Raw genomic sequence first — 26,400 nt, forward strand, 5'->3', positions numbered from 1 at the left:
TGCTTTTTGCATACCTCATAAGTTGAGGTTGAACCAGGTGAGAGCGGATTTTTCCCACTGCTATATTATAAGTAAATGATCTGAACGTATTACACGAAGTGTGCCCCTGGGCGCTTGTCTTGTCTCATACTCTTTCATATATATATATATATATACTGTATATATATATATATATACATATATATGTGTGTGTGCGTGTGCGTGTGAGCCTAGAGATATGTAAATGTGCACCATGTCCACTGTATACAGTCTCTACAATAGTGATGAATGGAGCTTTAATGAATCAATACCATGTATGTTATTAGATCTCTACAATGTCTTCTGTAGCCATTTCAGAATGTTTTACACATGTGCAAGTTGATAGACTGTTTGGAAATAGCTGTGAAATAGTTGTAAAGATTTCTAAAAATGTTCTTCGAAAATAGGACTTTTAGCAAGGATTCCAAAAACAAATGTACTTGTGTGGAAAGAGACGAGAAAGCACTATTGTGATTGCATTGAATTGAAAAATATCCTTTTCACACAGAAAAAGCACCATAAAAAAAAAACAGTCGATAGATTGTGATGAAGGCCATAGATACTAATAAATAAAACGTAACTTGGTAAATGTTTTTTTTTAAAAAAATATCTATTTTTTAAGTTGCTTAGGATTGTAAGGTTTCCTGAATCAATTTATCTAATTGGAAAAAACAATTGTTCCATTTATTTATATATGTTTTATTTATTGATATTACCGGTATATATATTTATATATTATTTGTCTTTTAAATAACAAATTAAAATAATGAAAACATATTTAAAATATTTACTATTACTATAATGATGTCCACCTATGTTCTTAGTATTCTCATAGTATCTCAAGATTTAAATCCCTTTGTAGCTATTATTATTATTATCTGTTATTTATAAGGTAGTATTTCTATACAGCAGTACCAAAATCTCATACAACCTACCCTTATACAGGCAGACATAAAGAGTAGCTACACAAGCCATCTGCAAATCATTACTACTTCTCTGAGGTGATCTAGTCACAGCAGTGCTGTTTTATTTTTAATAGCTCCATTTTAGTGATCGCTTACAATCTTCTAGTTTTCAGTTGGCGACTGCAGAAAAAAAATACTTTTGACTGATAAACTGATATTTTTTTATAGGCAAGATTTACATATCTTAAACATTTGTTTTTATTCATTAACTTTTCAAATGGCTGGGTTTCTAAGTGGTCTAGCAAATTGTGATTATTTGATAAATAAATGAATATATTTGAATACAAAGTGGTAGAATACATTAAAAAAAAACTTGATAATACATATTTTAAATTCAGCTACAAAGGGCATGTGAACCCTTCTTGGGACATCCTAAACTATTGGGCCCTAAAGTTATATGCAGAGGGATGTAAAATTAAATATATGAAAGAAAGAAACAAAAAAAAAATGTTTATTAGGATCAGCTTTACTCTGTTAAAGGGAAACAAAACTATTCAAACTATTTTTGTAAAGAAAATACATTTGACACTTAAATCCAAAATGAGTTTGATATCATATAAAGAAATGCAAAAAAAGAACCCAATGAATTTGAAAGTCGTTGCAGTTTCCTTAGACCATCTCTGTGTTTCTTTCTAAGGAAGTAGATCTATATTTATGGTGAATTTTTCCAGCACTTGCTAATTATATACTAGTTTAAGTCACAAGTCAGCTCTTCCTTAAGATTAAAGCTAGTGACTTGTTAGTCTTATTTTATGTTTTAATATTGTGAGGATATTTTAATTTTATTTATTTCACTTTAAAAGTGTCAAAGACATTGTCTTCTTTTAGATAAAAATTAAATAAAATAACTACTATTGGAAAACAACACATTAAATGACATTCATATAAACTATAAAACAAATATATCTAGATGATGCTTTCCTGATTGCATAGAAATATGCAGCCATCAGATTAATAATTTAGCAAAACACTAGCATTTCACTCCAGTTCTAATGCATTATGTGATACCTTATTCCTTTTTTTCTTTTGATTCAATCATAATACATGCATTATACAATACAATGTTTTGCATCACTCATTATAGAACCATAATTGTACTTTCAAATGGGAAAAAATCATGAATTCATTTCTAAAAATGTTATTTAATTAGCATAATATGTTATCTGTATACTTGATATAGTACATTAAAAGTGAAAAAGTATATGTATAATTTAGCACTGACACTATTCATATTTGTTTTAAAATCTCATGTGTTCAATAAAAGATTTTTATATCCCTTGTTTAAAATACTTATTAAACTAAAGATACACATTGACATAACTCAGATATATAATAACCTCATATACGCCTAGATTTGGAGTTTTGTCGGTAAAGACTTGCATTTCTAACGAGCCTTTTTTTCCAGCGCACCATTAAGCCAACGCTAGTATTACGAGTTTTCTGAATGGCTGCGTTAGCCTCAGAAAAGTGAGCGTTGAGCCAAATTTAGCTCCACTTCAACCCTCAATACCAGCGTTGCTTACGGTAGCAGTAAGCTGGAAAAATATGCTTGTGCACGATTTCCCCATAGGATACAATTGGGCTGAGCTGGCTGGAAAAAAACCTAACACCTACAAAAAAGCAGCGTTCAGTTCCTAACGCAGACCCATTGTTTCATATGGGGAAAGAAAATTTACGTCTGCACCTAACACCCTAACATGAACCCAGAGTCTAAACACCCCTAATCTTACACTTATTAACCCCTAATCTGCCGCCCCCGCTATCGCTGATACCTACATTATATTATTAACCCCTAATCTGCCACTCCGGACACCGCTGCCACCTACATTATACTTATAAACCCCTAATCTGCTGTCCCTAACATCGCAGACACCTATATTATATTTATTAACCCTTAATCTGTCCCCCACAACGTCGCCGCCACCTACCTACACTTATTAACCCCTAATCTGCCGACTGGACATTGCCGCCACTATAATAAATGTATTAACCCCTAAACCGCCGCAATCCCACCTCACAAACACTATAATACATTTTATTAACCACTAATCTGCCCTCCCTAACATCGCCGCCACCTACCTACAATTATTAACCCCTGATCTGCAGCCCCCAATGTCGCCGCTACTATAATAAAGTTATTAACCCCTAAACCTAAGTCTAACCCTAACACCCCCTAACTTAAATATAATTTAAATAAATCTAAATAAATTTAATATACTTAAATAAATGATTCCTATTTAAAAATAAATACTTACCTGTAAAATAAACCCTAATATAGCTACAATATAACTAATAATTACATTGTAGCTATTTTAGGATTTATATTTATTTTACAGGCAGCTTTGTATTTATTTTAACTAGGTACAATAGCTATTAAATAGTTAATAACTATTTAATAGCTACCTAGTTAAAATAATTACAAAATTACCTGTAAAATAAATCCTAACCTAAGTTACAAATACACCTAACACTACACTATCAATAAATTAATTAAATAAATTACCTACAATTATCTAAACTAAAATACAATTAAATAAACTAAACTATAGTACAAAAAAAACAAACACTAAATTACAAAAAATAAAAAAAATTACAAGAATTTTAATCTAATTACACCTAATCTAAGCCCCCTAATAAAATAAAAAAGCCCCCCAAAATAATAAAATTCCCTACCCTATACTAAATTACAAAAGTAATCAGCTCTTTTACCAGCATTGCCCCAAAGTAATCAGCTCTTTTACCTGTAAAAAAAAAGACAAGACCCTCCCAACATTACAACCCACCACCCACACACCCCTACTCTAAAACCTACCTGATCCCCCCTTAAAAAAAAACTAACACTACCCCGTTGAGGATCAACCTACCTTGAGCGTGTTCACCCAGCCGGGCACCACTGGTCATCCGATCCGTCCAGAAGTCTTCATCCGATGGGGCAGAAGAAGACATCCGGACCGGGAGAAGGCTTCATCCAAGCAGCATCTTCTATCTTCATCCATCCGGCACAGAGCGGGTCCATCTTCAAGACATCCGACGCGGAGCATCCTCTTCTTTCCACGGCCGACGACTAAATGAAGGTTCCTTTAAATGATGTCATCCAAGATGGCGTCCCTCGAATTCCGATTGGCTGATAGGATTCTATCAGCCAATTGGAATTAAGGTAGGAAAAATCAGATTGGTTGATGCTATCAGCCAATCGGATTGAAGTTCAATCCGATTGGCTGATTGGATCAGCCAATAGAATTGACCTTGCATAGGATGCTCCGCGTCGGTTGTCTTGTAGATGGACCCGATCCACGCTGGATGGATGAAGCCTTCTCCCGGTCCGGATGTCCTCTTCTGCCCCATCGGATGAAGACTTCTGGACGGATCGGATGACCAGTGGTGCCCGGCTGGGTGAACACGGCTCAAGGTAGGGTGATCTTCAATGGGGTAGTGTTATGTTTTTTTAAAGGGAGATCGGGTGGGTTTTAGAGTAGGGGTGTGTGGGTGGTGGGTTGTAATGTTGGGGGGTCTTGTCTTTTTTTTTACAGGTAAAAGAGCTGATTACTTTGGGGCAATGCCCCGCAAAAAGCCCTTTTAGAGCTGATTACTTTTGTAATTTAGTATAGGGTAGAGAATTTTATTATTTTGAGGGGCTTTTTTATTTTATTAGGGGGCTTAGATTAGGTGTAATTAGATTAAAATTCTTGTAATTTTGTGTTTTTTTTTGTACTATAGTTTAGTTTATTTAATTGTATTTTAGTTTAGATAATTGTAGTTAATTTATTTAATTAATTTATTTATAGTGTAGTGTTAGGTGTATTTGTATCTTAGGTTAGGATTTATTTTACAGGTAATTTTGTATTTATTTTAACTAGGTAGCTATTAAATAGTTATTAACTATTTAATAGCTATTGTACCTAGTTAAAATAAATACAAAGTTGCCTGTAAAATAAATATAAATCCTAAAATAGCTACAATGTAATTATTAGTTATATTGTAGCTATATTAGGGTTTATTTTACAGATAAGTATTTATTTTTAAATAGGAATAATTTATTTGATTATAGTAAATTTATTTAGATTTATTTAAATTATATTTAAGTTATGGGGGTGTAAGGGTTAGGTTTAGACTTAGGTTTAGGGGTTAATACATTTAATATAGTAGCGGCAACGTTGGGGGCGGCAGATTAGGGGTTAATAATTGTAGGTAGGTGGCGGCGATGTTAGGGACGGCAAATTAGGGGTTAATAAATTTTATTATAGTGTTTGCAAGGCGGGAGTGCGGCGGTTCAGGGGTTAATACATTTATTATAGTGGCGGCGATGTCCGGTCGGCAGATAGGGGTTAATAAGTGTAGGTAGTTGGCGGCGACGTTGGGTGGGGCAGATTAGGGGTTAATAAATATAGGTGTCAGCGATGTTAGGGACAGCAGATTAGGGGTTCATAGCTATAATGTAGGTGGCGGCGGTGTCCGGTCGGCAGATTAGGTGTTAAATAATTTTATTAAAGGGTTTGCGATGTGGGGGGGCCTCGGTTTAGGGGTTCATAGGTAGTTTATTGCGTTAGTGTACTTTGTAGCACTGTAGTTAAGAGCTTTATGTTCCATAAAACTCTTAACTACTGACTTTTTTATGCGGTAGGAGTCTTGGAGGTAGAGGCTGTACCGCTCACTTCTTCCAAGACTCGTAATACCAGCGTTAGACAAATCCCATAGAAAAGATAGGATACACAATTGACGTAAGGGGATTTGCGGTAGCCTCGAGTCACAGAAAAAAAGTGAGCAGTACAACTGTACCTGCTAGACTCGTAATACCAGCGGGTGTTAAAAAGCAGCGTTAGGACCCCTTAACGCTGCTTTTAAGGCTGATGCAGAACTCTAAATCTAGGTGATAGTTTCTATATAATCACTACAAAATAAGAAAAAAAGGTTGGTATAGTAAAATATTGACTAGCTATACCTTTAAAAATAGCATAATCTATCTTCAAGGAATTAATCAAATGGTCGGTAACAAAATATGCATACATATTTTTATAGTATAAATATTAATTAATATAAAAGCATGAAATATTTAGTAAAGTGATGATTATTTAAATTGCTTTTTCTCTCTACCCAAGAATATTCAAAGCACTTAATGTACAAGCCTGAGCTATTAACAGATAATCGTCAGTTGATAAATAATAGGCATTATTACCCAACTTAATTGTACTCGGTTTACTGATCTTGGAAGAATGGAAGGCTAAGCTGATCTAGATTTGGTCTAGATATGAATCTACAATGATGCATTTCAAATTGATATTGCAGTTAATGCGATATATATTTTAAACACTTATCATAGGATCTGCCAGGATTAGGTAAATTAACAAATGAGCCTGTAAATTTGCAAAGTGCATAGTAAATATATATTTACATTTTGGGATTGGCTGATGGCTGTCACATGATACAGGGAGAGGGAAAATTGGATTAACTTTGACATTTGCCAGAAAATATCCTACTACTCAAATTCAAAGCAATTGCTATTGCATTGACTTGGTATTGTGTGTTTTTTAATTATTCAGTTCTACTATACTTAGAAGTCCTTTAAATTGACACCTAACACAAATATTTTTCAACTTGGTGTAGAGTGTAAAAGATCAAAGACTGTGTGAACTAAGGGTTTGATCCATGGGAAGGGTCGAGCAATCCAAGGGATATCTGTTTGGTGTTTTTATTTCTTGCATTTTTTTTGTTGAAAATACATTTTTTATTGAGTATTTTCAATGAGAAAAAAATAGAAACATACATAAGAGAATCAATGATAAGATAATGCCATACAGTATTTGGTCAAAATACAATGATTCAAGAATAGATTATATCTAATCCATGTCAGTAAAATAAGTACAATACACAAGTGTCCTAAGAATACAATTATTTTGCTATCTAGCGGCTAGATTTAGAGTTTTGTCTGTAACAACCCGTGTATCTAACGCTGGCTTTTTTCTGGCCGCACCTTTAAAATAACTCTGGTATTGAGAGTCCACAGAATAGCTGCATTAGGCTCCAAAAAAGGAGCGTATAGATTCCCCCATAGGAAACAATGGGGCTGTTTGAGCTGAAAAAAACCTAACACCTGCAAAAAAGCCGCGTTCAGCTCCTAACGCAGCCCCATTGTTTCCTATGGGGAAACACTTCCTAAGTCTGCACCTAACACTCTAACATGTACCCCGAGTCTAAACACCCCTAACCTTACACTTATTAACCCCTATTCTGCCGCCCCCGCTATCGCTGACCCCTGTATATTATTTTTAACCCCTAAACTACTTATGTACCCCTAAACCGAGGTCCCCCCACATCGCCGCCACTATATTTAAATTTTTTAACCCCTAATCTTCCGCTCCGTACACTGCCGCCAACTACGTTATCCCTATCTACCCCTAATCTGCTGCCCCTAACACCGCCGACCCCTATATTATATTTATTAACCCCTAATCTGCCGCCCCCGCTATCGCTGACCCCTGCATATTATTATTAACCCCTAATCTGCCGCTCCGTAAACCGCCGCTACTTACATTATCCCTATGTACCCCTAATCTGCTGCCCCTAACACCGCCGACCCCTATATTATATTTATTAACCCCTAATCTGCCCCCCACAACGTCGCCTCCACTTGCCTACACTTATTAACCCCTAATCTGCCGAGCGGACCGCACCGCTATTATTATAAAGTTATTAACCCCTAATCTGCCCTCCCTAACATCGCCGACACCTAACTTCAATTATTAACCCCTAATCTGCCGACTGGAGCTCACCGCTATTCTAATAAATGTATTAACCCCTAAAGCTAAGTCTAACCCTAACACTAACACCCCCCTAAATTAAATATGATTTTAATCTAATGAAATTAATTAACTCTTATTAAATAAATTATTCCTATTTAAAGCTAAATACTTACCTGTAAAATAAATCCTAATATAGCTACAATATAAATTATAATGATATTATAGCTATTTTAGGATTAATATTTATTTTACAGGTAACTTTGTATTTATTTTAACCAGGTACAATAGCTATTAAATAGTTAAGAACTATTTAATAGCTAAAATAGTTAAAATAATTACAAATTTACCTGTAAAATAAATCCTAACCTAAGTTACAATTAAACCTAACACTACACTATCAATAAATAAATTAAATAAAATACCTATAATTATCTACAATTAAACCTAACACTACACTATCAATAAATAAATTAAATACAATTCCTACAAATAAATACAATGAAATAAACTAACTAAATTACAAAAAATAAAAAAGAACTAAGTTACAAAAAATAAAAAAATATTTACAAACATTAGAAAAATATTACAACAATTTTAAACTAATTACACCTACTCTAAGCCCCCTAATAAAATAACAAAGCCCCCCAAAATAAAAAAATGCCCTACCCTATTCTAAATTACTAAAGTTCAAAGCTCTTTTACCTTACCAGCCCTGAACAGGGCCCTTTGCGGGGCATGCCCCAAGAAGTTCAGCTCTTTTGCCTGTAAAAAAAAACATACAATACCCCCCCCCCCAACATTACAACCCACCACCCACATACCCCTAATCTAACCCAAACCCCCCTTAAATATCTATCAGCCAATCGGAATTAAGGTAGGAATATTCTGATTGGCTGATGGATCAGCCAATCGGATTGAACTTGATTCTGATTGGCTGATTCCATCAGCCAATCAGAATATTCCTACCTTAATCCTATCACCCAATCGGAATTCGAGGGACGCCATCTTGGATGACGTCATTTAAAGGAACCGTCATTCGGCAAGTAGGCGTCGGGAGAAGAGGATGTTCCGCGTCGGATGGAAGATGATGGCTCCCGAAGAAAGAAGATTGAAGATGCCGTTGATAGAAGACTTCATCCGGATCATGGACCTCTTCAGCTCCCGCTTGGATGAAGACTTCAGCCAGATCATGGACCTCTTCAGCTCCCGCTTGGATGATGACTTCAGCCGGATCATGGACCTCTTCAGCCCCCCGCTTGGGCTTGGATCAGGACATCAGAGGAGCTCTTCTGGATCGATTGGTGAACCTGGTATGGTGAAGATAAGGTAGGAAGATCTTCAGGGGCTTAGTGTTAGGTTTATTTAAGGGGGTTTGGGTTAGATTAGGGGTATGTGGGTGGTGGGTTGTAATGTTGGGGGGGGGTATTGTATGTTTTTTTTTACAGGCAAAAGAGCTGAACTTCTTGGGGCATGCCCCGCAAAGGGCCCTGTTCAGGGCTGGTAAGGTAAAAGAGCTTTGAACTTTAGTAATTTAGAATAGGGTAGGGCATTTTTTTATTTTGGGGGGCTTTGTTATTTTATTAGGGGGCTTAGAGTAGGTGTAATTAGTTTAAAATTGTTGTAATATTTTTCTAATGTTTGTAAATATTTTTTTATTTTTTGTAACTTAGTTCTTTTTTATTTTTTGTACTTTAGTTAGTTTATTTCATTGTATTTATTTGTAGGAATTGTATTTAATTTATTTATTGATAGTGTAGTGTTAGGTTTAATTGTAGATAATTATAGGTATTTTATTTAATTTATTTATTGATAGTGTAGTGTTAGGTTTAATTGTAACTTAGTTTAGGATTTATTTTACAGGTAAATTTGTAATTATTTTAACTATTTTAGCTATTAAATAGTTCTTAACTATTTAATAGCTATTGTACCTGGTTAAAATAAATACAAAGTTACCTGTAAAATAAATATTAATCCTAAAATAGCTATAATATCATTATAATTTATATTGTAGCTATATTAGGATTTATTTTACAGGTAAGTATTTAGCTTTAAATAGGAATAATTTATTTAATAAGAGTTAATTAATTTTGTTAGATTAAAATTATATTTAATTTAGGGGGGTGTTAGTGTTAGGGTTAGACTTAGCTTTAGGGGTTAATACATTTATTAGAATAGCGGTGAGCTCCAGTCGGCAGATTAGGGGTTAATAATTGAAGTTAGGTGTCGGCGATGTTAGGGAGGGCAGATTAGGGGTTAATACTATTTATTATAGGGTTATTGAGGCGGGAGTGAGGCGGATTAGGGGTTAATAACTTTATTATAGTAGCGGTGCGGTCCGGTCGGCAGATTAGGGGTTAATAAGTGTAGGCAGGTGGAGGCGACGTTGAGGGGGGCAGATTAGGGGTTAATAAATATAATATAGGGGTCGGCGGTGTTAGGGGCAGCAGATTAGGGGTACATAAGTAAAACGTAGGTGGCGGTCGGCAGATTAGGGGTTAATTATTGTAGGTAGCTGGCGGCAACGTTGTGGGGGGCAGGTTAGGGGTTAATAAATATAATATAGGGGTCGGCGGTGTTAGGGGCAGCAGATTAGGGGTACATAAGTATAACGTAGGTGGCGGTCGGCAGATTAGGGGTTAAAAAAATTTAATCGAGTGGCGGCGATGTGGGGGGGCTCGGTTTAGGGGTACATAGGTAGTTTATGGGTGTTAGTGTACTTTAGAGCACAGTAGTTAAGAGCTTTATGAACCGGCGTTAGCCCAGAAAGCTCTTAACTACTGACTTTTTTCTGCGGCTGGAGTTTTGTCGTTAGATTTCTAACGCTCACTTCAGCCACGACTCTAAATACCGGAGTTAGAAAGATCCCATTGAAAAGATAGGATACGCAATTGACGTAAGGGGATCTGCAGTATGGAAAAGTCGCGGCTGAAAAGTGAGCGTTAGACCCTTTTTTGAATGACTCCAAATACCGGCGGTAGCCTAAAACCAGCGTTAGGAGCCTCTAACGCTGGTTTTCACGGCTACCACCAAACTCCAAATCTAGGCCTAGGTCTGGAGACAAGACTACAAGTCAATTCACTAAAATAACATTTTAATTTCTATCTCTATTTTATATGTAGAAAATTCAGGGTTCCCATAGTGCAAGGAAAAAGATTTCATGTCTAAGAGGTCTGCTGATGAATTGCTCATTCGATGATAATAATAATTGATTTTTTTTTTTTATGATATGGTATTAGGGAATCATAGTTTTCCAGTATCTAGAGTTTAACTATTGTACAGATAAAGGCAACCAGTTTATTGGCTCTCGAGTGGCCCTTTAATTGGCTCATGTAGAAGGGCTTGTGTAAGGGTTTGTTGGATATCTTTTTTAAATATGTCACTTAATAAACTAGATGTCTGGTTCCAAATGTCAGTCACATGAGGGCAGTCCCACCACATATGTGAGTATGAGCCTTGATCATCACAGCCTCTAAGACATTTTGTTTTGGTTTGGTCAACCATATGCAGTCTAGTAGGGTGAAAGTACCATCTGAATGCTACCTTTAGGTAATTTTCTTTAAAATGTGCACAGATTGAAAAGATGAGCCCCTATTTAATACATCACACCATTTTTCTCTCGTCCAATTGAAGTTAGACTCAGATTCCCATTTACACATAAATGGAGGTTTAGCCAAATTTTTGGGAATGTTAAATAATGGATATAAATTTGTTCTAGAAAGGTAATCGTCTTAAGTGAATTCTTGTCTAAAACTTTGTTTACTCTTCTTCGAAGTTGTAGGTATTGAAACCAGTTTGATGTGTCCTGGGTGTTCAGTTTAGTGTATTGAATGTAGCTTAAAAACAAATGGCCTTGTAAAGTGTCTGCGATTCTATATAAGCCTCTATTAGCCCATTTATTTTGTAGTGCACTGCTAAAATTAGTAGATAGAGTTATTAGTGGTGTTGTCCTGGAGATCTTAGAAATCAGAAAATATTTAGGTACTAGAGAGTCCCATAATGTGACCATATGAGATATTGAGATATATGTTCTCCAAGCTTGTGTTCTATGCACTTTATCAGAACATAAAAGTCTGTATATTGGTGAGATCTGCATAAGATCTGATTCAATGTATACCCATTGTAAATCATCAGAGGTATTGTGCTAGAGTGAAGTTTGTGCTATTCTGGCTGTGTAGTAATATGCCAATATGTCCCAAACTTCCACCTTTCTTATGTCAGCATAATGTTGTTTTATTGATCCTGGACCTCTTCCTTTTTCAAATAAAAGAGAGAGGGACATTAATAGGAAGGTACCTGAATAAATATAATAATTTAGGGAGTATAGCCGTTTTGATCAGTCTACCATATAATGATTTATTTAATTTTCCCATTTTGCCAGTAATTTTTTAATTTGTAAGATTACAGGAGTATAGTTATTTTTATATAGAGATTCTGTTCTGCTTGTGAATTGTATGCCCAGATATCTCATACCTATTTTGACAAATGCTGTAGGGTGCGAATATTTAGAATAAATTGCTGCACAAAATTTTCCTGAGATCCCCATATTTTCTAGAACAGAATGTAAATAATTCCAATTCACATGATCAAATGCCTTCTCTGCGTCTAATCAGAGAAACAGAGAAAGCACTCCCCCAACCATAGCGTATTCAATCAGGTCAATCAAATTCGGAATGTTTTACGGGGCTTCCCTATTGTGTATGAAACCCACTTGGTCTGGGTGAACAAGTTTGGGCATTATATCGTTTAAGCGAACAGCTAAAGTTGTTGTGAATATCTTAATATCCTGATTTATTAATTAGATAGGCAAGTAATTATTACAATATTGTTTATTTTTGCCTGACTTTGATATAACCGATATTCGTGCTGTTAAGTGCTCATGGGGTATCTCACTTCCTTCTAATATATGGTTAAATATTGTAACTAAAGTAGGGCTCAATTCATCAATAAATGTCTTGTAAAATAAGCCGAAGTAACCATCAGCTCCAGGAGCTTTATTCGTTTTAAGGTGCGTTTGACTTCTAATAAAGTTATAGGGGAGTTTAAATTGTTTAAATCTTCTGTTACTAGTGTGGGAAGATTACACGTTCCTAAGAAGTCTGATGTTTCAGAATTTAATTTGGAAATGTTGTAATTTGTTGGTAGTGCATATAGAGTCTGATAATAATTTGCAAAAGTGTCTGCGATATGTTATTCTAGTTATTTCATCTAGCTTATTGGCTAGCATCCTATCCGGTTTATTGGTGTGAATAAAATAGTGTGTGTCAACAAGTTTTAGGGATCTAAAGGCTTCCTTATTTAACAAATTATCAAGGGTTAGTTTCTTAGTATTAAGAGTTTTAAGTGTCCTAGTATTTTGACATTTTTTTGTGTGTTTTTAAGTGCACCCCAAATTAGCAATGGGTTATCTACTGAGTTATGGTTAATTCTGAGAAATTCTATAATCTCTTTTTTCATTTTTTGAGTGTAGAGTTTATCTCTGAAGAGTGTTGAGTTAAGTGTCCAGCTCCTATTAATAAGTGGATCAATTAATCCTGTAAGTGAATACAATACTATGGTCAGACCATGTGGCTGGGATAATCTTGGAGGCAAGTATCAGAGGGGAGAGAATCTGACTCATTAATATATAATCTATACAATAGTATGTATTATGTACCGCTGAGTAATAGGTGTAATCTTTTGTTTGTGTATTTTGTGTTTGTCCAGCTATCTATTAGATTGTGGTCTAGTAGAAAATCATAAAGTATTTTTTTAGGTTTGGTAGTTTGGGTTTGAATGTGTTGTGATTTTTTGTTCAAAGTCTATTACTAAATTAAAGTCTCCCCCTTAAAGATCAATCTATATTTCTTCCAATCAGTTAATAACTTACTTACTTTTGCTAAAAAAGCAGCTTGGGATTCGTTAGGGGCATATATATTGCCAATTATGATGGGGGTATCGTGTATTCTGCCTCTAACTATTATTTAGCGACCTGATTTATCAATAAGGGTCTCTTCTTCTTTGAAGTTAAGGTTTGCGTGTAAGAGTATAGAGACTCCACATTTTTTCTTATGACTAGTAGCGTGATATTGTGTAGGGTACACTTTATCCCAATACTTAGGAGTTTTAGCTTTAGTGAAATTATTTTCTTGCATAAGAATTATATGGGCATTATTATTTTTGTATGTGGTAAGTGCTTTACGTCTTTTAATGTTAGAGTGGAGTCCTCTAATATTATGTGATAATACATTCAACAACATTTACGTAAGAATAGGACACATATATAAACACTAAGGCCTAGATTTGGAGTTTGGCGGTAGATGGGCTGTTAATGCTCCGCAGGCTTTTTTCTGGCCGCAGCATAAAATTAACTCTGGTATCGAGAGTTCAAAAAAATGCTGCGTTAGGCTCCAAAAAAGGAGCGTAGAGCATTTTTACCGCAAATGCAACTCTCGATACCAGAGTTGCTTACGGACGCGGCCAGCCTCAAAAACGTGCTCGTGCACAATTCCCCCATAGGAAACAATGGGGCTGTTTGAGCTGTAAAAAAACCTAATACCTGCAAAAAAGCAGCGTTCAGCTCCTAACGCAGCCCCATTGTTTCCTATGGGGAAACTCTTCCTACGTCTGCACCTAACACTCTAACATGTACCCCGAGTCTAAACACCCCTAACCTTACACTTATTAACCCCTATTCTGCCGTCCCCGCTATCGCTGACCCCTGCATATTATTTTTAACCCCTAATCTTCCACTCCGTAAACCGCCGCAACTTACATTATCCCTATGTACCCCTAATCTGCTGCCCCTAACACCGCCGACCCCTATATTATATTTATTAACCCCTAACCTGCCCCCCACAACGTCGCCGCCAGCTACCTACAATAATTAACCCCTAATCTGCCGACCGCAAAGCGCCGCCACCTACGTTATCCTTATGTACCCCTAATCTGCTGCCCCTAACACCGCCGACCCCTATATTATATTTATTAACCCCTAATCTGCCCCCCACAACGTCGCCGACACCTGCCTACACTTATTAACCCCTAATCTGCCGAGCGGACCTGAGCGCTATTATTATAAAGTTATTAACCCCTAATCCGCCTCACTAACCCTATAATAAATAGTATTAACCCCTAATCTGCCCTCCCTAACATCGCCGACACCTAACTTCAATTATTAACCCCTAATCTGACGACCGGAGCTCACCGCTACTATAATAAATGGATTAACCCCTAAAGCTAAGTCTAACCCTAACACTAACACCCCCCTAAGTTAAATATAATTTAAATCTAACGAAATTAACTCTTATTAAATAAATTATTCCTATTTAAAGCTAAATACTTACCTGTAAAATACATCCTAATATAGCTACAATATAAATTATAATTATATTATAGCTATTTTAGGATTAATATTTATTTTACAGGTAACTTGGTAATTATTTTAACCAGGTACAATAGCTATTAAATAGTTAAGAACTATTTAATAGTTACCTAGTTAAAATAATAACAAAATTACCTGTAAAATAAATCCTAACCTAAGTTATAATTAAACCTAACACTACCCTATCAATAAATTAATTAAATAAAATACCTACAATTACCTACAATTAACCTAACACTATCAATAAATAAATTAAATACAATTTCTACAAATAACTACAATTACATAAACTAACTAAAGTACAAAAAATAAAAAAGAACTAAGTTACAAAAAATAAAAAAATATTTACAAACATAAGAAAAATATTACAACAATTTTAAACTAATTACACCTACTCTAAGCCCCCTAATAAAATAACAAAGACCCCCAAAATAAAAAATTCCATACCCTATTCTAAATTAATAAATGTAAAAGCTCTTTTACCTTACCAGCCCTGAACAGGGCCCTTTGCGGGGCATGCCCCAAGAAAATCAGCTCTTTTGCCTGTAAAAAAAAACATACAATACCCCCCCCCCAACATTACAACCCACCACCCACATACCCCTAATCTAACCCAAACCCCCCTTAAATAAACCTAACACTAAGCCCCTGAAGATCTTCCTACCTTGTCTTCACCATCCAGGTATCACCGATCCGTCCTGGCATCCGGTGCTGAAGAGGTCCAGAAGAGGCTCCAAAGTCTTCCTCCTATCCGGCAAGAAGAGGACATCCGGACCGGCAAACATCTTCTCCAAGTGGCATCTTCGATCTTCTTCCATCCGGTGCGGAGCGGGTCCATCTTGAATCAGCCGACGCGGATCCATCCTCTTCTTCCGGCGTCTCCCGACGAATGACGGTTCCTTTAAGGGACGTCATCCAAGATGGCGTCCCTCGAATTCCGATTGGCTGATAGGGTTCTATCAGCCAATCGGAATTAAGGTAGGAATATTCTGATTGGCTGATGGAATCAGCCAATCAGAATCAAGTTCAATCCGATTGGCTGATCCAATCAGCCAATCAGATTGAGCTCGCATTCTATTGGCTGATCGGAATCGGACGTTGTGGGGGGCAGGTTAGGGGTTAATAAATATAATACAGGGGTCGGCGGGGTTAGGGGCAGCAGATTAGGGGTACATAAGTATAACGTAGGTGGCAGTCGGCAGATTAGGGGTTAAAAAATTTTAATCGAGTGGCGGCGATGTGGGGGGACCTCGGTTTAGGGGTACATAGGTAGTTTATGGGTGTTAGTGTACTTTAGGGTACAGTAGTTAAGAGCTTTATGAACCGGCGTTAGCCCAGAAAGCTCTTAACTCCTGCTATTTTCCGGCGGCTGGAGTTTTGTCGTTAGAGCTCTAACGCTCACTTCAGAAACGACTCTAAATACCGGCGTTAGAAAGATCCCATTGAAAAGATAGGATACGCAATTGACGTAAGGGGATCTGCGGTATGGAAAAGTCGCGGCTGAAAAGTGAGCGTTAGACCCTATTTTGAGTGACTCCAAATACCGGCGGTAGCCTAAAACCAGCGTTAGGAGCCTCTAACGCTGGTTTTCATGGCTACCGCCGAACTCTAAATCTAGCCGTTAGTATATAGCAGACACAAATTATCTCTGACATAGTATTAAGGCACAATCTTGACCTGTAATTAAAACAATCAATTATGTAGTGAACAAACAATATAAACTTTAATGGTATTAGCTTTCATTCAAATTGCAAATACAAACATAAACATTTTGAAAACATGTTTCAGTTAACTGTGGTGTAAAGTAGGGTTTGGGTGAATTGGCAGACCCAACTGATATGGGGAGGGGAGGGAAAACAAACATATATAGGAATTAGGATCACCCGGTCTGAACAATGGCTTATAGAGAATACTAAAAGTCCTACCGTAGCTTCCTTATGCAAATCGTTCTTATAGATTTATAGGCTATGAGAACTTTTATCAAGAGATTATAAATCAGTTCAGATAAGGGTTATTCAAGCCTCTACTGGCTCTTTGTGGTTTGCCATTTTTCCCAAATGCAGTCCATGATTTGGCAAGACCTTTACATTGAGGTTTAGGTGATTGATTTAAATCTGTGTGTTGTGTTTCCAGTTGGAGCTTCTCGAAGATGGCTTGTCCTTCTTCTAGACTTGCACATGTGTAAGATATCTTGTCAGCTGTAAATATGAGCTTGAATGGATAGCCCCATTGGTATTTGATTTGTGCTTTCATTAATGCTGATACAATTAGTTTAAGTTCTTGCCTTTTTCTGAGGGTGATCGGTAAAAGAGCCATGTACAGTTGGATATGATGTCCTTCAAATATCACTTTAGGTAAATTGCGGGCTGATTGCATCAACTGTTCTTTGATATGAAAGTAGTGCATCTTGACTATTAAATCTCTAGCTGAAGAAGGTGTAGGAGGCCTAGCAAGAGCTCTGTGAACTCTATCCATTAGACATTCGTCTTTGTCAACCTCTGGTAATAGTTGTTGAAAAATTTGTAGCACTGTTTCCTGTAGGTTGTTATAAGTTTCAGGAAGATTTCTAATGCGAATATTTGATCTCCTCAATCTATTCTCTAGATCTTCTAATTTTTCTTCAAGTTTCTGAATTTTGGTTTGTTGAGCCTTAACAGTAGCCTGAATATCTGGCAACGCTTTAGATATACTTTTTCCTCAAGTGACGCTGTTCTGTCGCCTATGCTATTGATGGCTTGCTTGAGGTCGGCTAATGCTGCCCTCATTTCATCATGGAATATTTGTTTGATTTGTTTCAGAAGTTCTACATTAGTAGATGAATGAATGCTTGAAGGTTACAAACTAGGAGTAGCTGGTGAAGTGTAATCTTTGTTAGTTGGTGATTCAGGCTCAATCAGCTTTTTCTTTTGATGCAATTTAGATAGACACTCTTTAACAGATTGCATACATCCTTTCATGGTTGTAGAGTTATGTGTCTGATGTGAAACAAAGGATAAATAACAAGAAGAAGAAGAAAAATTTTGCTTAATCAGCCCTTTGTCATTTATAAGCCCCTGCTAGGTTGGGGAATGGATGGTTTAGGTCTGTAGGGTCAGCCTGATCATCTTGTTGTTATGATACCATTGTAAGAAAAATTTCCAAGAATCCTTTGAGGGGTAGCAATATAAATCAGCAGATAGAGAAGAAAATAAAGGTGCAACTGGTATAGGCCAACAATTAATTCTGTTCATGGTATCCCTTCTTCCCAGCTAAGACCAGAATTAGGGGTGAAAAGAAAATGTGTCCCAAAGGGCCTCTATAATTCTGTTAGCACCTTATATGGTTTAAATTCTCAGTGTTGAGTTTGCATTGGCAGCTTGCTTTGGCCTTTTATATGAGCCCTTGCTCAACAGAGATTTGGAATGTTTAGTACTTCTCTCCGGGGAGGTTTACCAACTCATGGTGATGTGGGAAAAAGGATTGTGGATATGACCCACCTGCTACATACAGGTGGGAAATGATGGAGAGAGAGTACTATGATTGAATTAAGTAGGCCCAAGTGGTGGTCTTAGGTTTTTAAAGGTAAACTTATCTGATCCGAGTCTTACTCAAATTATATTTATCTGCAGCCTGAGGCCTTGAATCAGTCTTATATAGACACTCAGTGAGGTCTACCTTAATTATGCGTAGGTAAGTGCTAATTTAATATGGAGGTCGCTTACCCTCTGCTGTCATGGACAGATTTCCTGAAATTCTCCTGGGTGTTGTATCTTGCCTTTGGTACTATAGGTGTCTCCAGAGCAGATCCCTGGCCCTCTAACAACACTCCAACTGCCAGTAGGATGAAAGGATGGCCTAAAAATTACTGCAATGTGCCACATTGTGTTAGGCCTATAAGTCTCATCTCAAATGGTTAGGCTGGTACTACTCTGTGTAGTATTATAATTGCTGCTTGTTTCGGAGCGGATCCCCGACCCTCAGGGCTTCCACTAGGATGAATGTGGCAAAAGCTATAGATGTTTCTTAGGAAATCTCTGTAGAAGGTCCCCGGCCCTTCAAAGGAGCTTGAAATGTCAATTGTATGGGGGTCATTTTGCGCCGGGTCACGCATTGCTTGAAAAGTAGGCCGCAGTAGTAGATGCTGTGTTGTTCTATACCCGGGCTAACAATGTGTTAAAAATCCACTCCGGAGCATATCCCCGACCGTCCGGAGTGACTGTGGAGTTGATAAACATGATGTTAGGATTGTAGCTGTTCATTCAATGCAGCTTGGATGGCATCCCACTAGGCCCCGTTTGTCTGCTGAACCGAGTTAGCAGTTTACTCAGATGGTGAAAGACAGCCGTTAGAGTAGTTCCTCAGTTAGAGGCAATAAATATTATAGTTGAGACCAAATTGATGGCTTAAAAGTAATGTTAATTATTAGTTTTAGGGATATTGGTCCAGAGCTCTTTCAAACTATGTTTTTCTTCCTCCGCCCCCTTTTTCTCTTGCGTTTTGTTACATTATTTGAATGTTACACATTGCATGGAAACTTAATATTTAACATTCAAAATATACGGCAAATATAGTCAGCAGTATCAAGAGACTATGGTGTGGACCAACTGATAATTTTACATCACTTTCTTAACACATTTATTACTATAACGTATAACAAACTAACAGATTACAATGTCATAAAGGAAGAAAACAATTTGGCTCTCCATTATAGGGGTAGCATCAAAATATTCCAGTTTTACAGCTAACCCTATTTGACAATTACATTTCATATTCCGTGAAAATTCTCCACATATGTAATATAATCAAATCCCAAGGAACTCAAGTCACTGAATCCATTAACACTTCTGATATATGTCAGTAATAAACCACTGAACATTAGTATTTCTTACACCCAGTGCTGGAAAAATGGTTTATGGGCATCTGCACAACTTTATTCAAAGGAACAGCACAAAACCAGTTACACCAAAATATTAGGTGTCATATGGGCATTAAAACACTCTGGGGCATATTTATCAAGGTCTGGCGGACCTGATCCAACACTGCGGATCAGGTCCGCCAGACCTCGCTGAATACGGCGAGTAATACGGCGAGTAATACGCTCGCCGTATTCAGCATTGCTCACAAGAGCTGCTGGTGCAACGCCGCCCCTTGCAGACTCACGGCCAATGGGCCACCAGCAGGGGGGTGTCAATCAACCCAATCGTACTCGATCGGGTTGTATTGTTGCGATGTCTGTCCGCCTGCTCAGAGCAGGCGGACAGGTTATGGAGCAGCGGTCTTTGTGACCGCTGCTTCATAACTGCTGTTTCTGGCGAGCCTGCAGCTTGATAAATATGCCCCTCTATCACCATGGTCTTTAGTGCCTGCTCAGAAACTTGATTTTGCTGAAGCTTTCTTCCTAGTCAACTTACTATACAAGAGCTTTTATTGTGTAAACATATCACACATAAGCCTAGATTGCACGGGGAGTGGTATATATAGTGACGGGTGTACTATCAATATCGCTGGACCATGCTAGGATTAGTGCGCAATCTGTTATTACAAGTCCACAGTAAAACTGAATAACCAGAGAATGTTTAGCGCAGCCAACATCCCTTATCGTCCAATCATTTCAATGGATATTGTGACCATACTAAAAATAACTCATATTACAAGTTGAAAGTTATGTTTTGCGCTCAAGTACAACAAATAACTGCGCTAAAAGTGTTAGGGCTAGAATAAAAGTATAATAAAACACATGTAAAACATATTAAAATAAAATGTTACAATCATATATAAACATTAAATGTAAAATATAACGGCTAGATTAAGAGTTTTGCGTTAGGCTGAAAAAGCAGCGTTAACAGGTCCTAACGCTGCTTTTTCACTACCGCTGGTATTAGGAGTCTTGCAGGTTTAGGGGCACCACACACTTTTCTGGCCTTACCGCAAAACGACTTATGTAAACTTTGTAAAGTCTTTTTACCTTAATTAAATTAGCTAAACTGCAAAAAAAAAAACCCCTCTAAATTACAGAAAATAATAAACAAATTACAGATATTTAAACTAATTACACCTAATCTAATAGCCCTATCAAAATAAAAAAAATCCGTCCCAAAATAAAAAAAAAACCTAGCCTAAACTAAAAGGGCCTTTTGCGGGGCATTGCCCCAAAGTAATCAGCTCTTTTACCTGTAAAAAAATACAAACAACCCCCCAACAGTAAAACCCACCAGCCACACAACCAACCCCCCAAATAAAATAGTATCTAAGAAAACCTAAGCTCCCCATTGCCCTGAAAAGGGCATTTGGATGTGCATTGCCCTTAAAAGGGCAGTTAGCTCTTTTGCAGGCCCAAACCCTAACCTAAAAATAAAACCCACCCAATACACCCTTAAAAAAACCTAACACTAACCCCCTGAAGATCGACTTACCAGCAGAAGTCTTTATCCAAGCCGGGCAAAGTGGTCCTCCAGACGGGCAGAAGTCTTCATCCAAGCCGGGCAGAAGTGGTCCTCCAGACGGGCAGAAGTCTTCATCCAAACCGGGCAAAGTGGTCCTCCAGACGTGCAGAAGTCTTCATCCAGACGGCATCTTCTGTCTTCATCCATCCGGCGTGGAGCGGGTCCATCTTCAAGACATCCGACGCGGAGCATTCTTTTCATCCGACGACCAAAGGTGAACGAAGGTACCTTTAAGTGACGTCATCCCAGATGGTGTCCCTTAGATTCCGATTGGCTGATAGAATTCTATCAGCCAATCGGAATTAAGGTAGAAAAAATCCTATTGGCTGATCCAATCAGCCAATAGGATTTAGCTTGCATTCTATTGGTTGTTCCAATCAGACAATAGAATGTGAGCTCAATCCTATTGGCTGATTGGATAAGCCAATAGGATTGAACTTCAATCCTATTGGCTGATTGGATAAGCCAATAGTATTTTTTCTACCTTAATTCCGATTGGCTGATAGAATTCTATCAGCCAATTGGAATCTAAGGGACGCCATCTTGGATGACGTCACTTAAAGGTACCTTCATTTGTCTTTAGTCGTCGGATGAAGAGGATGCTCTGCGTCGGATGTCTTGAAGATGGACCCGCTCCGCGCCGGATTTTATATCCTCTAACATGTCAGTCTGACCCTGCCCAATGACAGTCCAGCGCCGAAATACCAGACAATTCCTCTCTGAACAAGAGAAACAACAACCCCAGACAATCGTATCGGCCTTCTGTGGGCCTCATCAGTGAGGTGCAGTTGTATCTCTCTATGGGCATGTGTGCATGGAATCCACGTCTGGTTGCTGTTCTCTCTCTTCTGATATATATATTATAATTTATGTAAGAACTTTTCTGTTAAATTCCTTTCTTTTATGGTGGCAAGAGTCCATGAGCTACCACAAACATGGTAGAGGGGCATACTATAGTTAACAGTCCTTCAGTCATGGAAAAAGGGCATACAAGTTAGGTCCTGAGGCAGATGTTGGTGGTAGGAGACTGTATTATTGGGAAGGTTGATAGGGTAATTTGTCAGCCAGACCCTTTAAATAGAACAGTTTGCTGTCTTCCAGGGGCTCGTGTTAGGCATATTGTGGAGTGTATTGATAGATTGTTAGAGGGATGTGGGTCTGATCCTGCAGTCATGGTGCATATTTGTACTAATGAAGGAATTGGCGGGAGATGGAGAGTCCTAAAAAATTACTTCAGGGAGTTAGGTAGCAAGCGTAAAGCAAGGACCTCCAAAGTAATATTTTCTGAGATATTACCAGTGCCGTGTGATAACTCAGTAAGGCAGAAGGAGCTAAGGTCTGTTAATTCATGCTTAAAAACATGGTGTAAAAATGAGGGGTTTGACTTTTTAGAGCAATGGTCTGATCTTTCATTAGGGTACAATTTATACAGTAAGGATGGATTGCACCTGAATGACATGGGTGCTGGTGTGTTGGGGGAAAGGATGGTAGCAAATACCATATGGTTATAAAAATAAAAATAAAAAATCAAAGCCATTGTGGATAATATAGGTACATTAAAATGTGTGGACGGTAGCATGATAAAAAATGACAGGGAGAAGGCTGAGGTACTAAACCAGTTTTTTTCTTCAGTATACACAAGAGAGGAACCATTGGATGATACTTTGGAACAAAATAGAACATGCCAGTCCATACCATTAACTGGGTTATGTTTAGAGGATATCAGGAAAAAACTGGATAATATTAAGGTAAATAAAACTCCAGGCCCAGATGGAATACACCCAAGGGTGTTAAGGGAACGTAGCACTGTTATAGACAAACCTCTACTCTTAATTTTTCAAGAATCATTATCCTCAGGCATGGTACCCCAGGATTGGTGTAAAGCTGATGTGGTGCCACTCTTCAAAAAGGGAAGCAGGGATGATACAGGAAGCTATAGACCAGTTAGTCTGAGATCAATAGTGGGGAAGATATTTGAAGGGATTATAAGGGATTATATTGATGAGCATAATCGTGTAAACAAGATTATGAGTTCTAATCAGCATGGTTTTAGAAGAAATAGATCATGTCAAACTAATCTAATTAGATTCTACGAGTAAGTAAGTAAAAATATAGATAAAGGGGAATCAGTTGATGTGATATACTTAGATTTTGCAAAGGCATTTGATACAGTGCCACATGAGAGATTAATGCACAAAATTAAGGGACTGGGAATAGCTGAAAATGTTAGCTCATGGATAAATAACTGGATAAAAGATAGGGAGCAATGAGTAGTAGTAAATGGATCATACTCAGATTAGACAAAGGTAATCAGTGGAGTTCCCCAGGGATTAGTACTGGGCTCTGTTCTTTTTAATATTTTTATAAATGACTTGGAGCAAGGATTAAATAGCGACATCTCTATTTTTGCAGATGATACTAAATTAAGTAAGGTCATTAGGTCAAAGCAGGATGATCTTTCATTACAAAGGGATCTGCAAAAATTAGAAGTATGGGCAAGTAAATGGAAAATGAGATTTAATACGGAAAAATGCAAGGTTCTACATTTTGGAAGTAAAAATAAGCAGGCAACATATTTTTTAAATGGGACAAGACTTAGCCAATCAGAGGAGGAAAGGGATTTGGGAGTAGTAATAGATAACAAGCTAAAGATGGGTGCACAATGCAGGGCAGCAGCTTCAAAGGCTAATAAGATACTAGCATGTATTAAAAGAGGAAAGCATAATTCTGTCACTATATAAGCCCTGGTAAGACCTCACCTTGAGTATGGAGTGCAGTTCTGGGGACTGATCGCAAAAAAAGATATTGCAGAACTAGAAAAAGTTCAGAGAAAGGCCACAAAACTAATAAAGGGATTGGAGAAATTAAACTATGAGGAGAGGCTAGCCAAACTGGGTCTGTTTTCTTTAGAAAAAAGGCACTTGAGAGGTGACATGATTACTCTATATAAATATATTCAAGGCCCATATTCAGAGATGGCAGAAGCTCTGTTTATTCCAAGAAAATTGTTTCTGACAAGAGGTCACAATTTAAGGTTGGAGGAAAGGAGATTTAATCTCCTGCAACGGAAACATTTTTTTCACTTTAAGAGCAATAAAATTGTGGAACTCATTACCAAAGGAGGTAGTGAATGTCAATACCATAGATACATTTAAAAATAGCCTGGATACATTTCTGTATATAAACAAAATTCATGGATATGATTGCTAGTATTAAATGGGTCACCTTTTAGTGGGGTTATTTAAGCTTAACTGGAGCTTTTTGTAAGTATTTTAGATTTATATAGGTTGAACACAATGGACTTCAGTCTTTTTTTAACCTTATCTACTTTGTTACTATGTATGTTAGTGATGTATGGGATATACATTCCTACAAGGAGGGGGCAAAGTTCCCCAAACATTAAATGCCTATAAATACACCTCCCACCTCACTCATACCTCAGTTTAACGTATAGCCAAGTTAGTGAGGTGTAAAAGGAGTAAAAGCATAAAACAGAGGAACAGGATAAATAAAGTGTTTTATATAAAAAAAAAATCATAACCCGAAAAAAATTGGTTGGGTCTCATCGACTCTTGTCACCATGAAAGAAATGAATTTATCAGGTAAGTTCTTACCTAAATTATGTTTTCTTTCATATAGGTGGCAAGAGTCCATCGCTAGTGACTTATGGGATATAATACCCAAGATGTGGAAGTCCAAGAGTCACTAGAGAGGGAGGGATAAAATAAAAACAGCTATTTCCGCTGAGAAATTAAATCCAAAAAATTTTCTTTAAAAAAATTCAAAAAACTCAAATCATAGGCACTACAAACTGAGACAGCTGCCTGAAGAACCTTTCTACCAAAGACTGCTTTTGAAGAAGCAAACCCATCAAAATGGTAAAATTTTGTAAATGTATGCAAAGAAGAACAAGTTGCTGCTTTGCAAATTTGATCAACTGAAGCTTCATTCTTGAAAGCCCAAGATGTGGCGAGTGATATAATAGAATGAGCTGTAATTCTCTGAGGCAGAGACTTCCCGTCTCCAAAAAAGCTTTGTTAATCAAAAGCTTCAACCAAGATGCCAAGTAAATCTTTAGTAGCCTCAGCATAATATTTCAAAGCTCTTACCACATCCAAAAATGTAAAGACCTTTCAATAGTATTCTTAGGATTAGGACACAAGGAAGGAACAATAATTTCCTTATTGATGTTGTTAGAAATCACAACTTAGGTAAAAATTTAAACGAAGTCCGCAAGACAGCTTTATCTGGATGAAAAATCAGATAAGGAGACTCACAAGAGAGAGCAGACAATTCAGAATCTCTTCTAGCAGAAGAGATAGCCAAAATAAACAACACTTTTCAAGAAAGTAGTTTAATATCCAAAGAATGCATAGGTTCAAAAGGAGGAGCCTGCAAAATCTTTAAAACCAAATTGAGACTCCAAGGAGGAGAAATTGATTTAATAACAGGTTTGAGATAAATCAAAGCCTGAACAAAACAATAAATATCAGGAAGCTTAGCAATCTTTCTATGAAATAAGAGAGAAAGAGCAGAGATTTGTCCTTTCAAAGTATTTGCGGACAAACCTTTATCCAAACCATCCTGAAGAAACTGTAGAATCCTAGGAATTCTAAAAGAATGCCTAGAATAATCATGAGTGGAACACCATGAAATATTGCTTTTCCAAACCCTATGATAAATCTTCCATGAAACAGACTTACAAGCCTGTATCATAGTGTTAATTACTGAGTCATAGAAACCTCTATGACTAAGAACTAAGCGTTCAATTTCCATGCCTTCAAATTTAGAGAGTTGAAATATAGATGGAGAACTGGGCCTTGAGACAGAAGGTCTGGTCTTATAGGAAGTGACCAAGGCTGGCAACTGGACATTCAGACAAGGTCCGCATACCAAAA

At 37.2% G+C, this 26,400-nt stretch overlaps 1 protein-coding gene across 1 annotated transcript in view; it reads right to left on the reverse strand.

Moving 5' to 3' along the window:
- Positions 1–26,400, reverse strand: part of IL1RAPL2 (interleukin 1 receptor accessory protein like 2) — a 1,497,664-nt gene that overhangs the window by 772,965 nt on the left and 698,299 nt on the right. The gene's annotated exons all lie outside the window — the stretch shown is intronic.

The sequence above is a fragment of the Bombina bombina genome, chromosome 1 (genome assembly GCF_027579735.1).
Source record: "Bombina bombina isolate aBomBom1 chromosome 1, aBomBom1.pri, whole genome shotgun sequence".
NCBI lineage: Eukaryota > Metazoa > Chordata > Amphibia > Anura > Bombinatoridae > Bombina > Bombina bombina.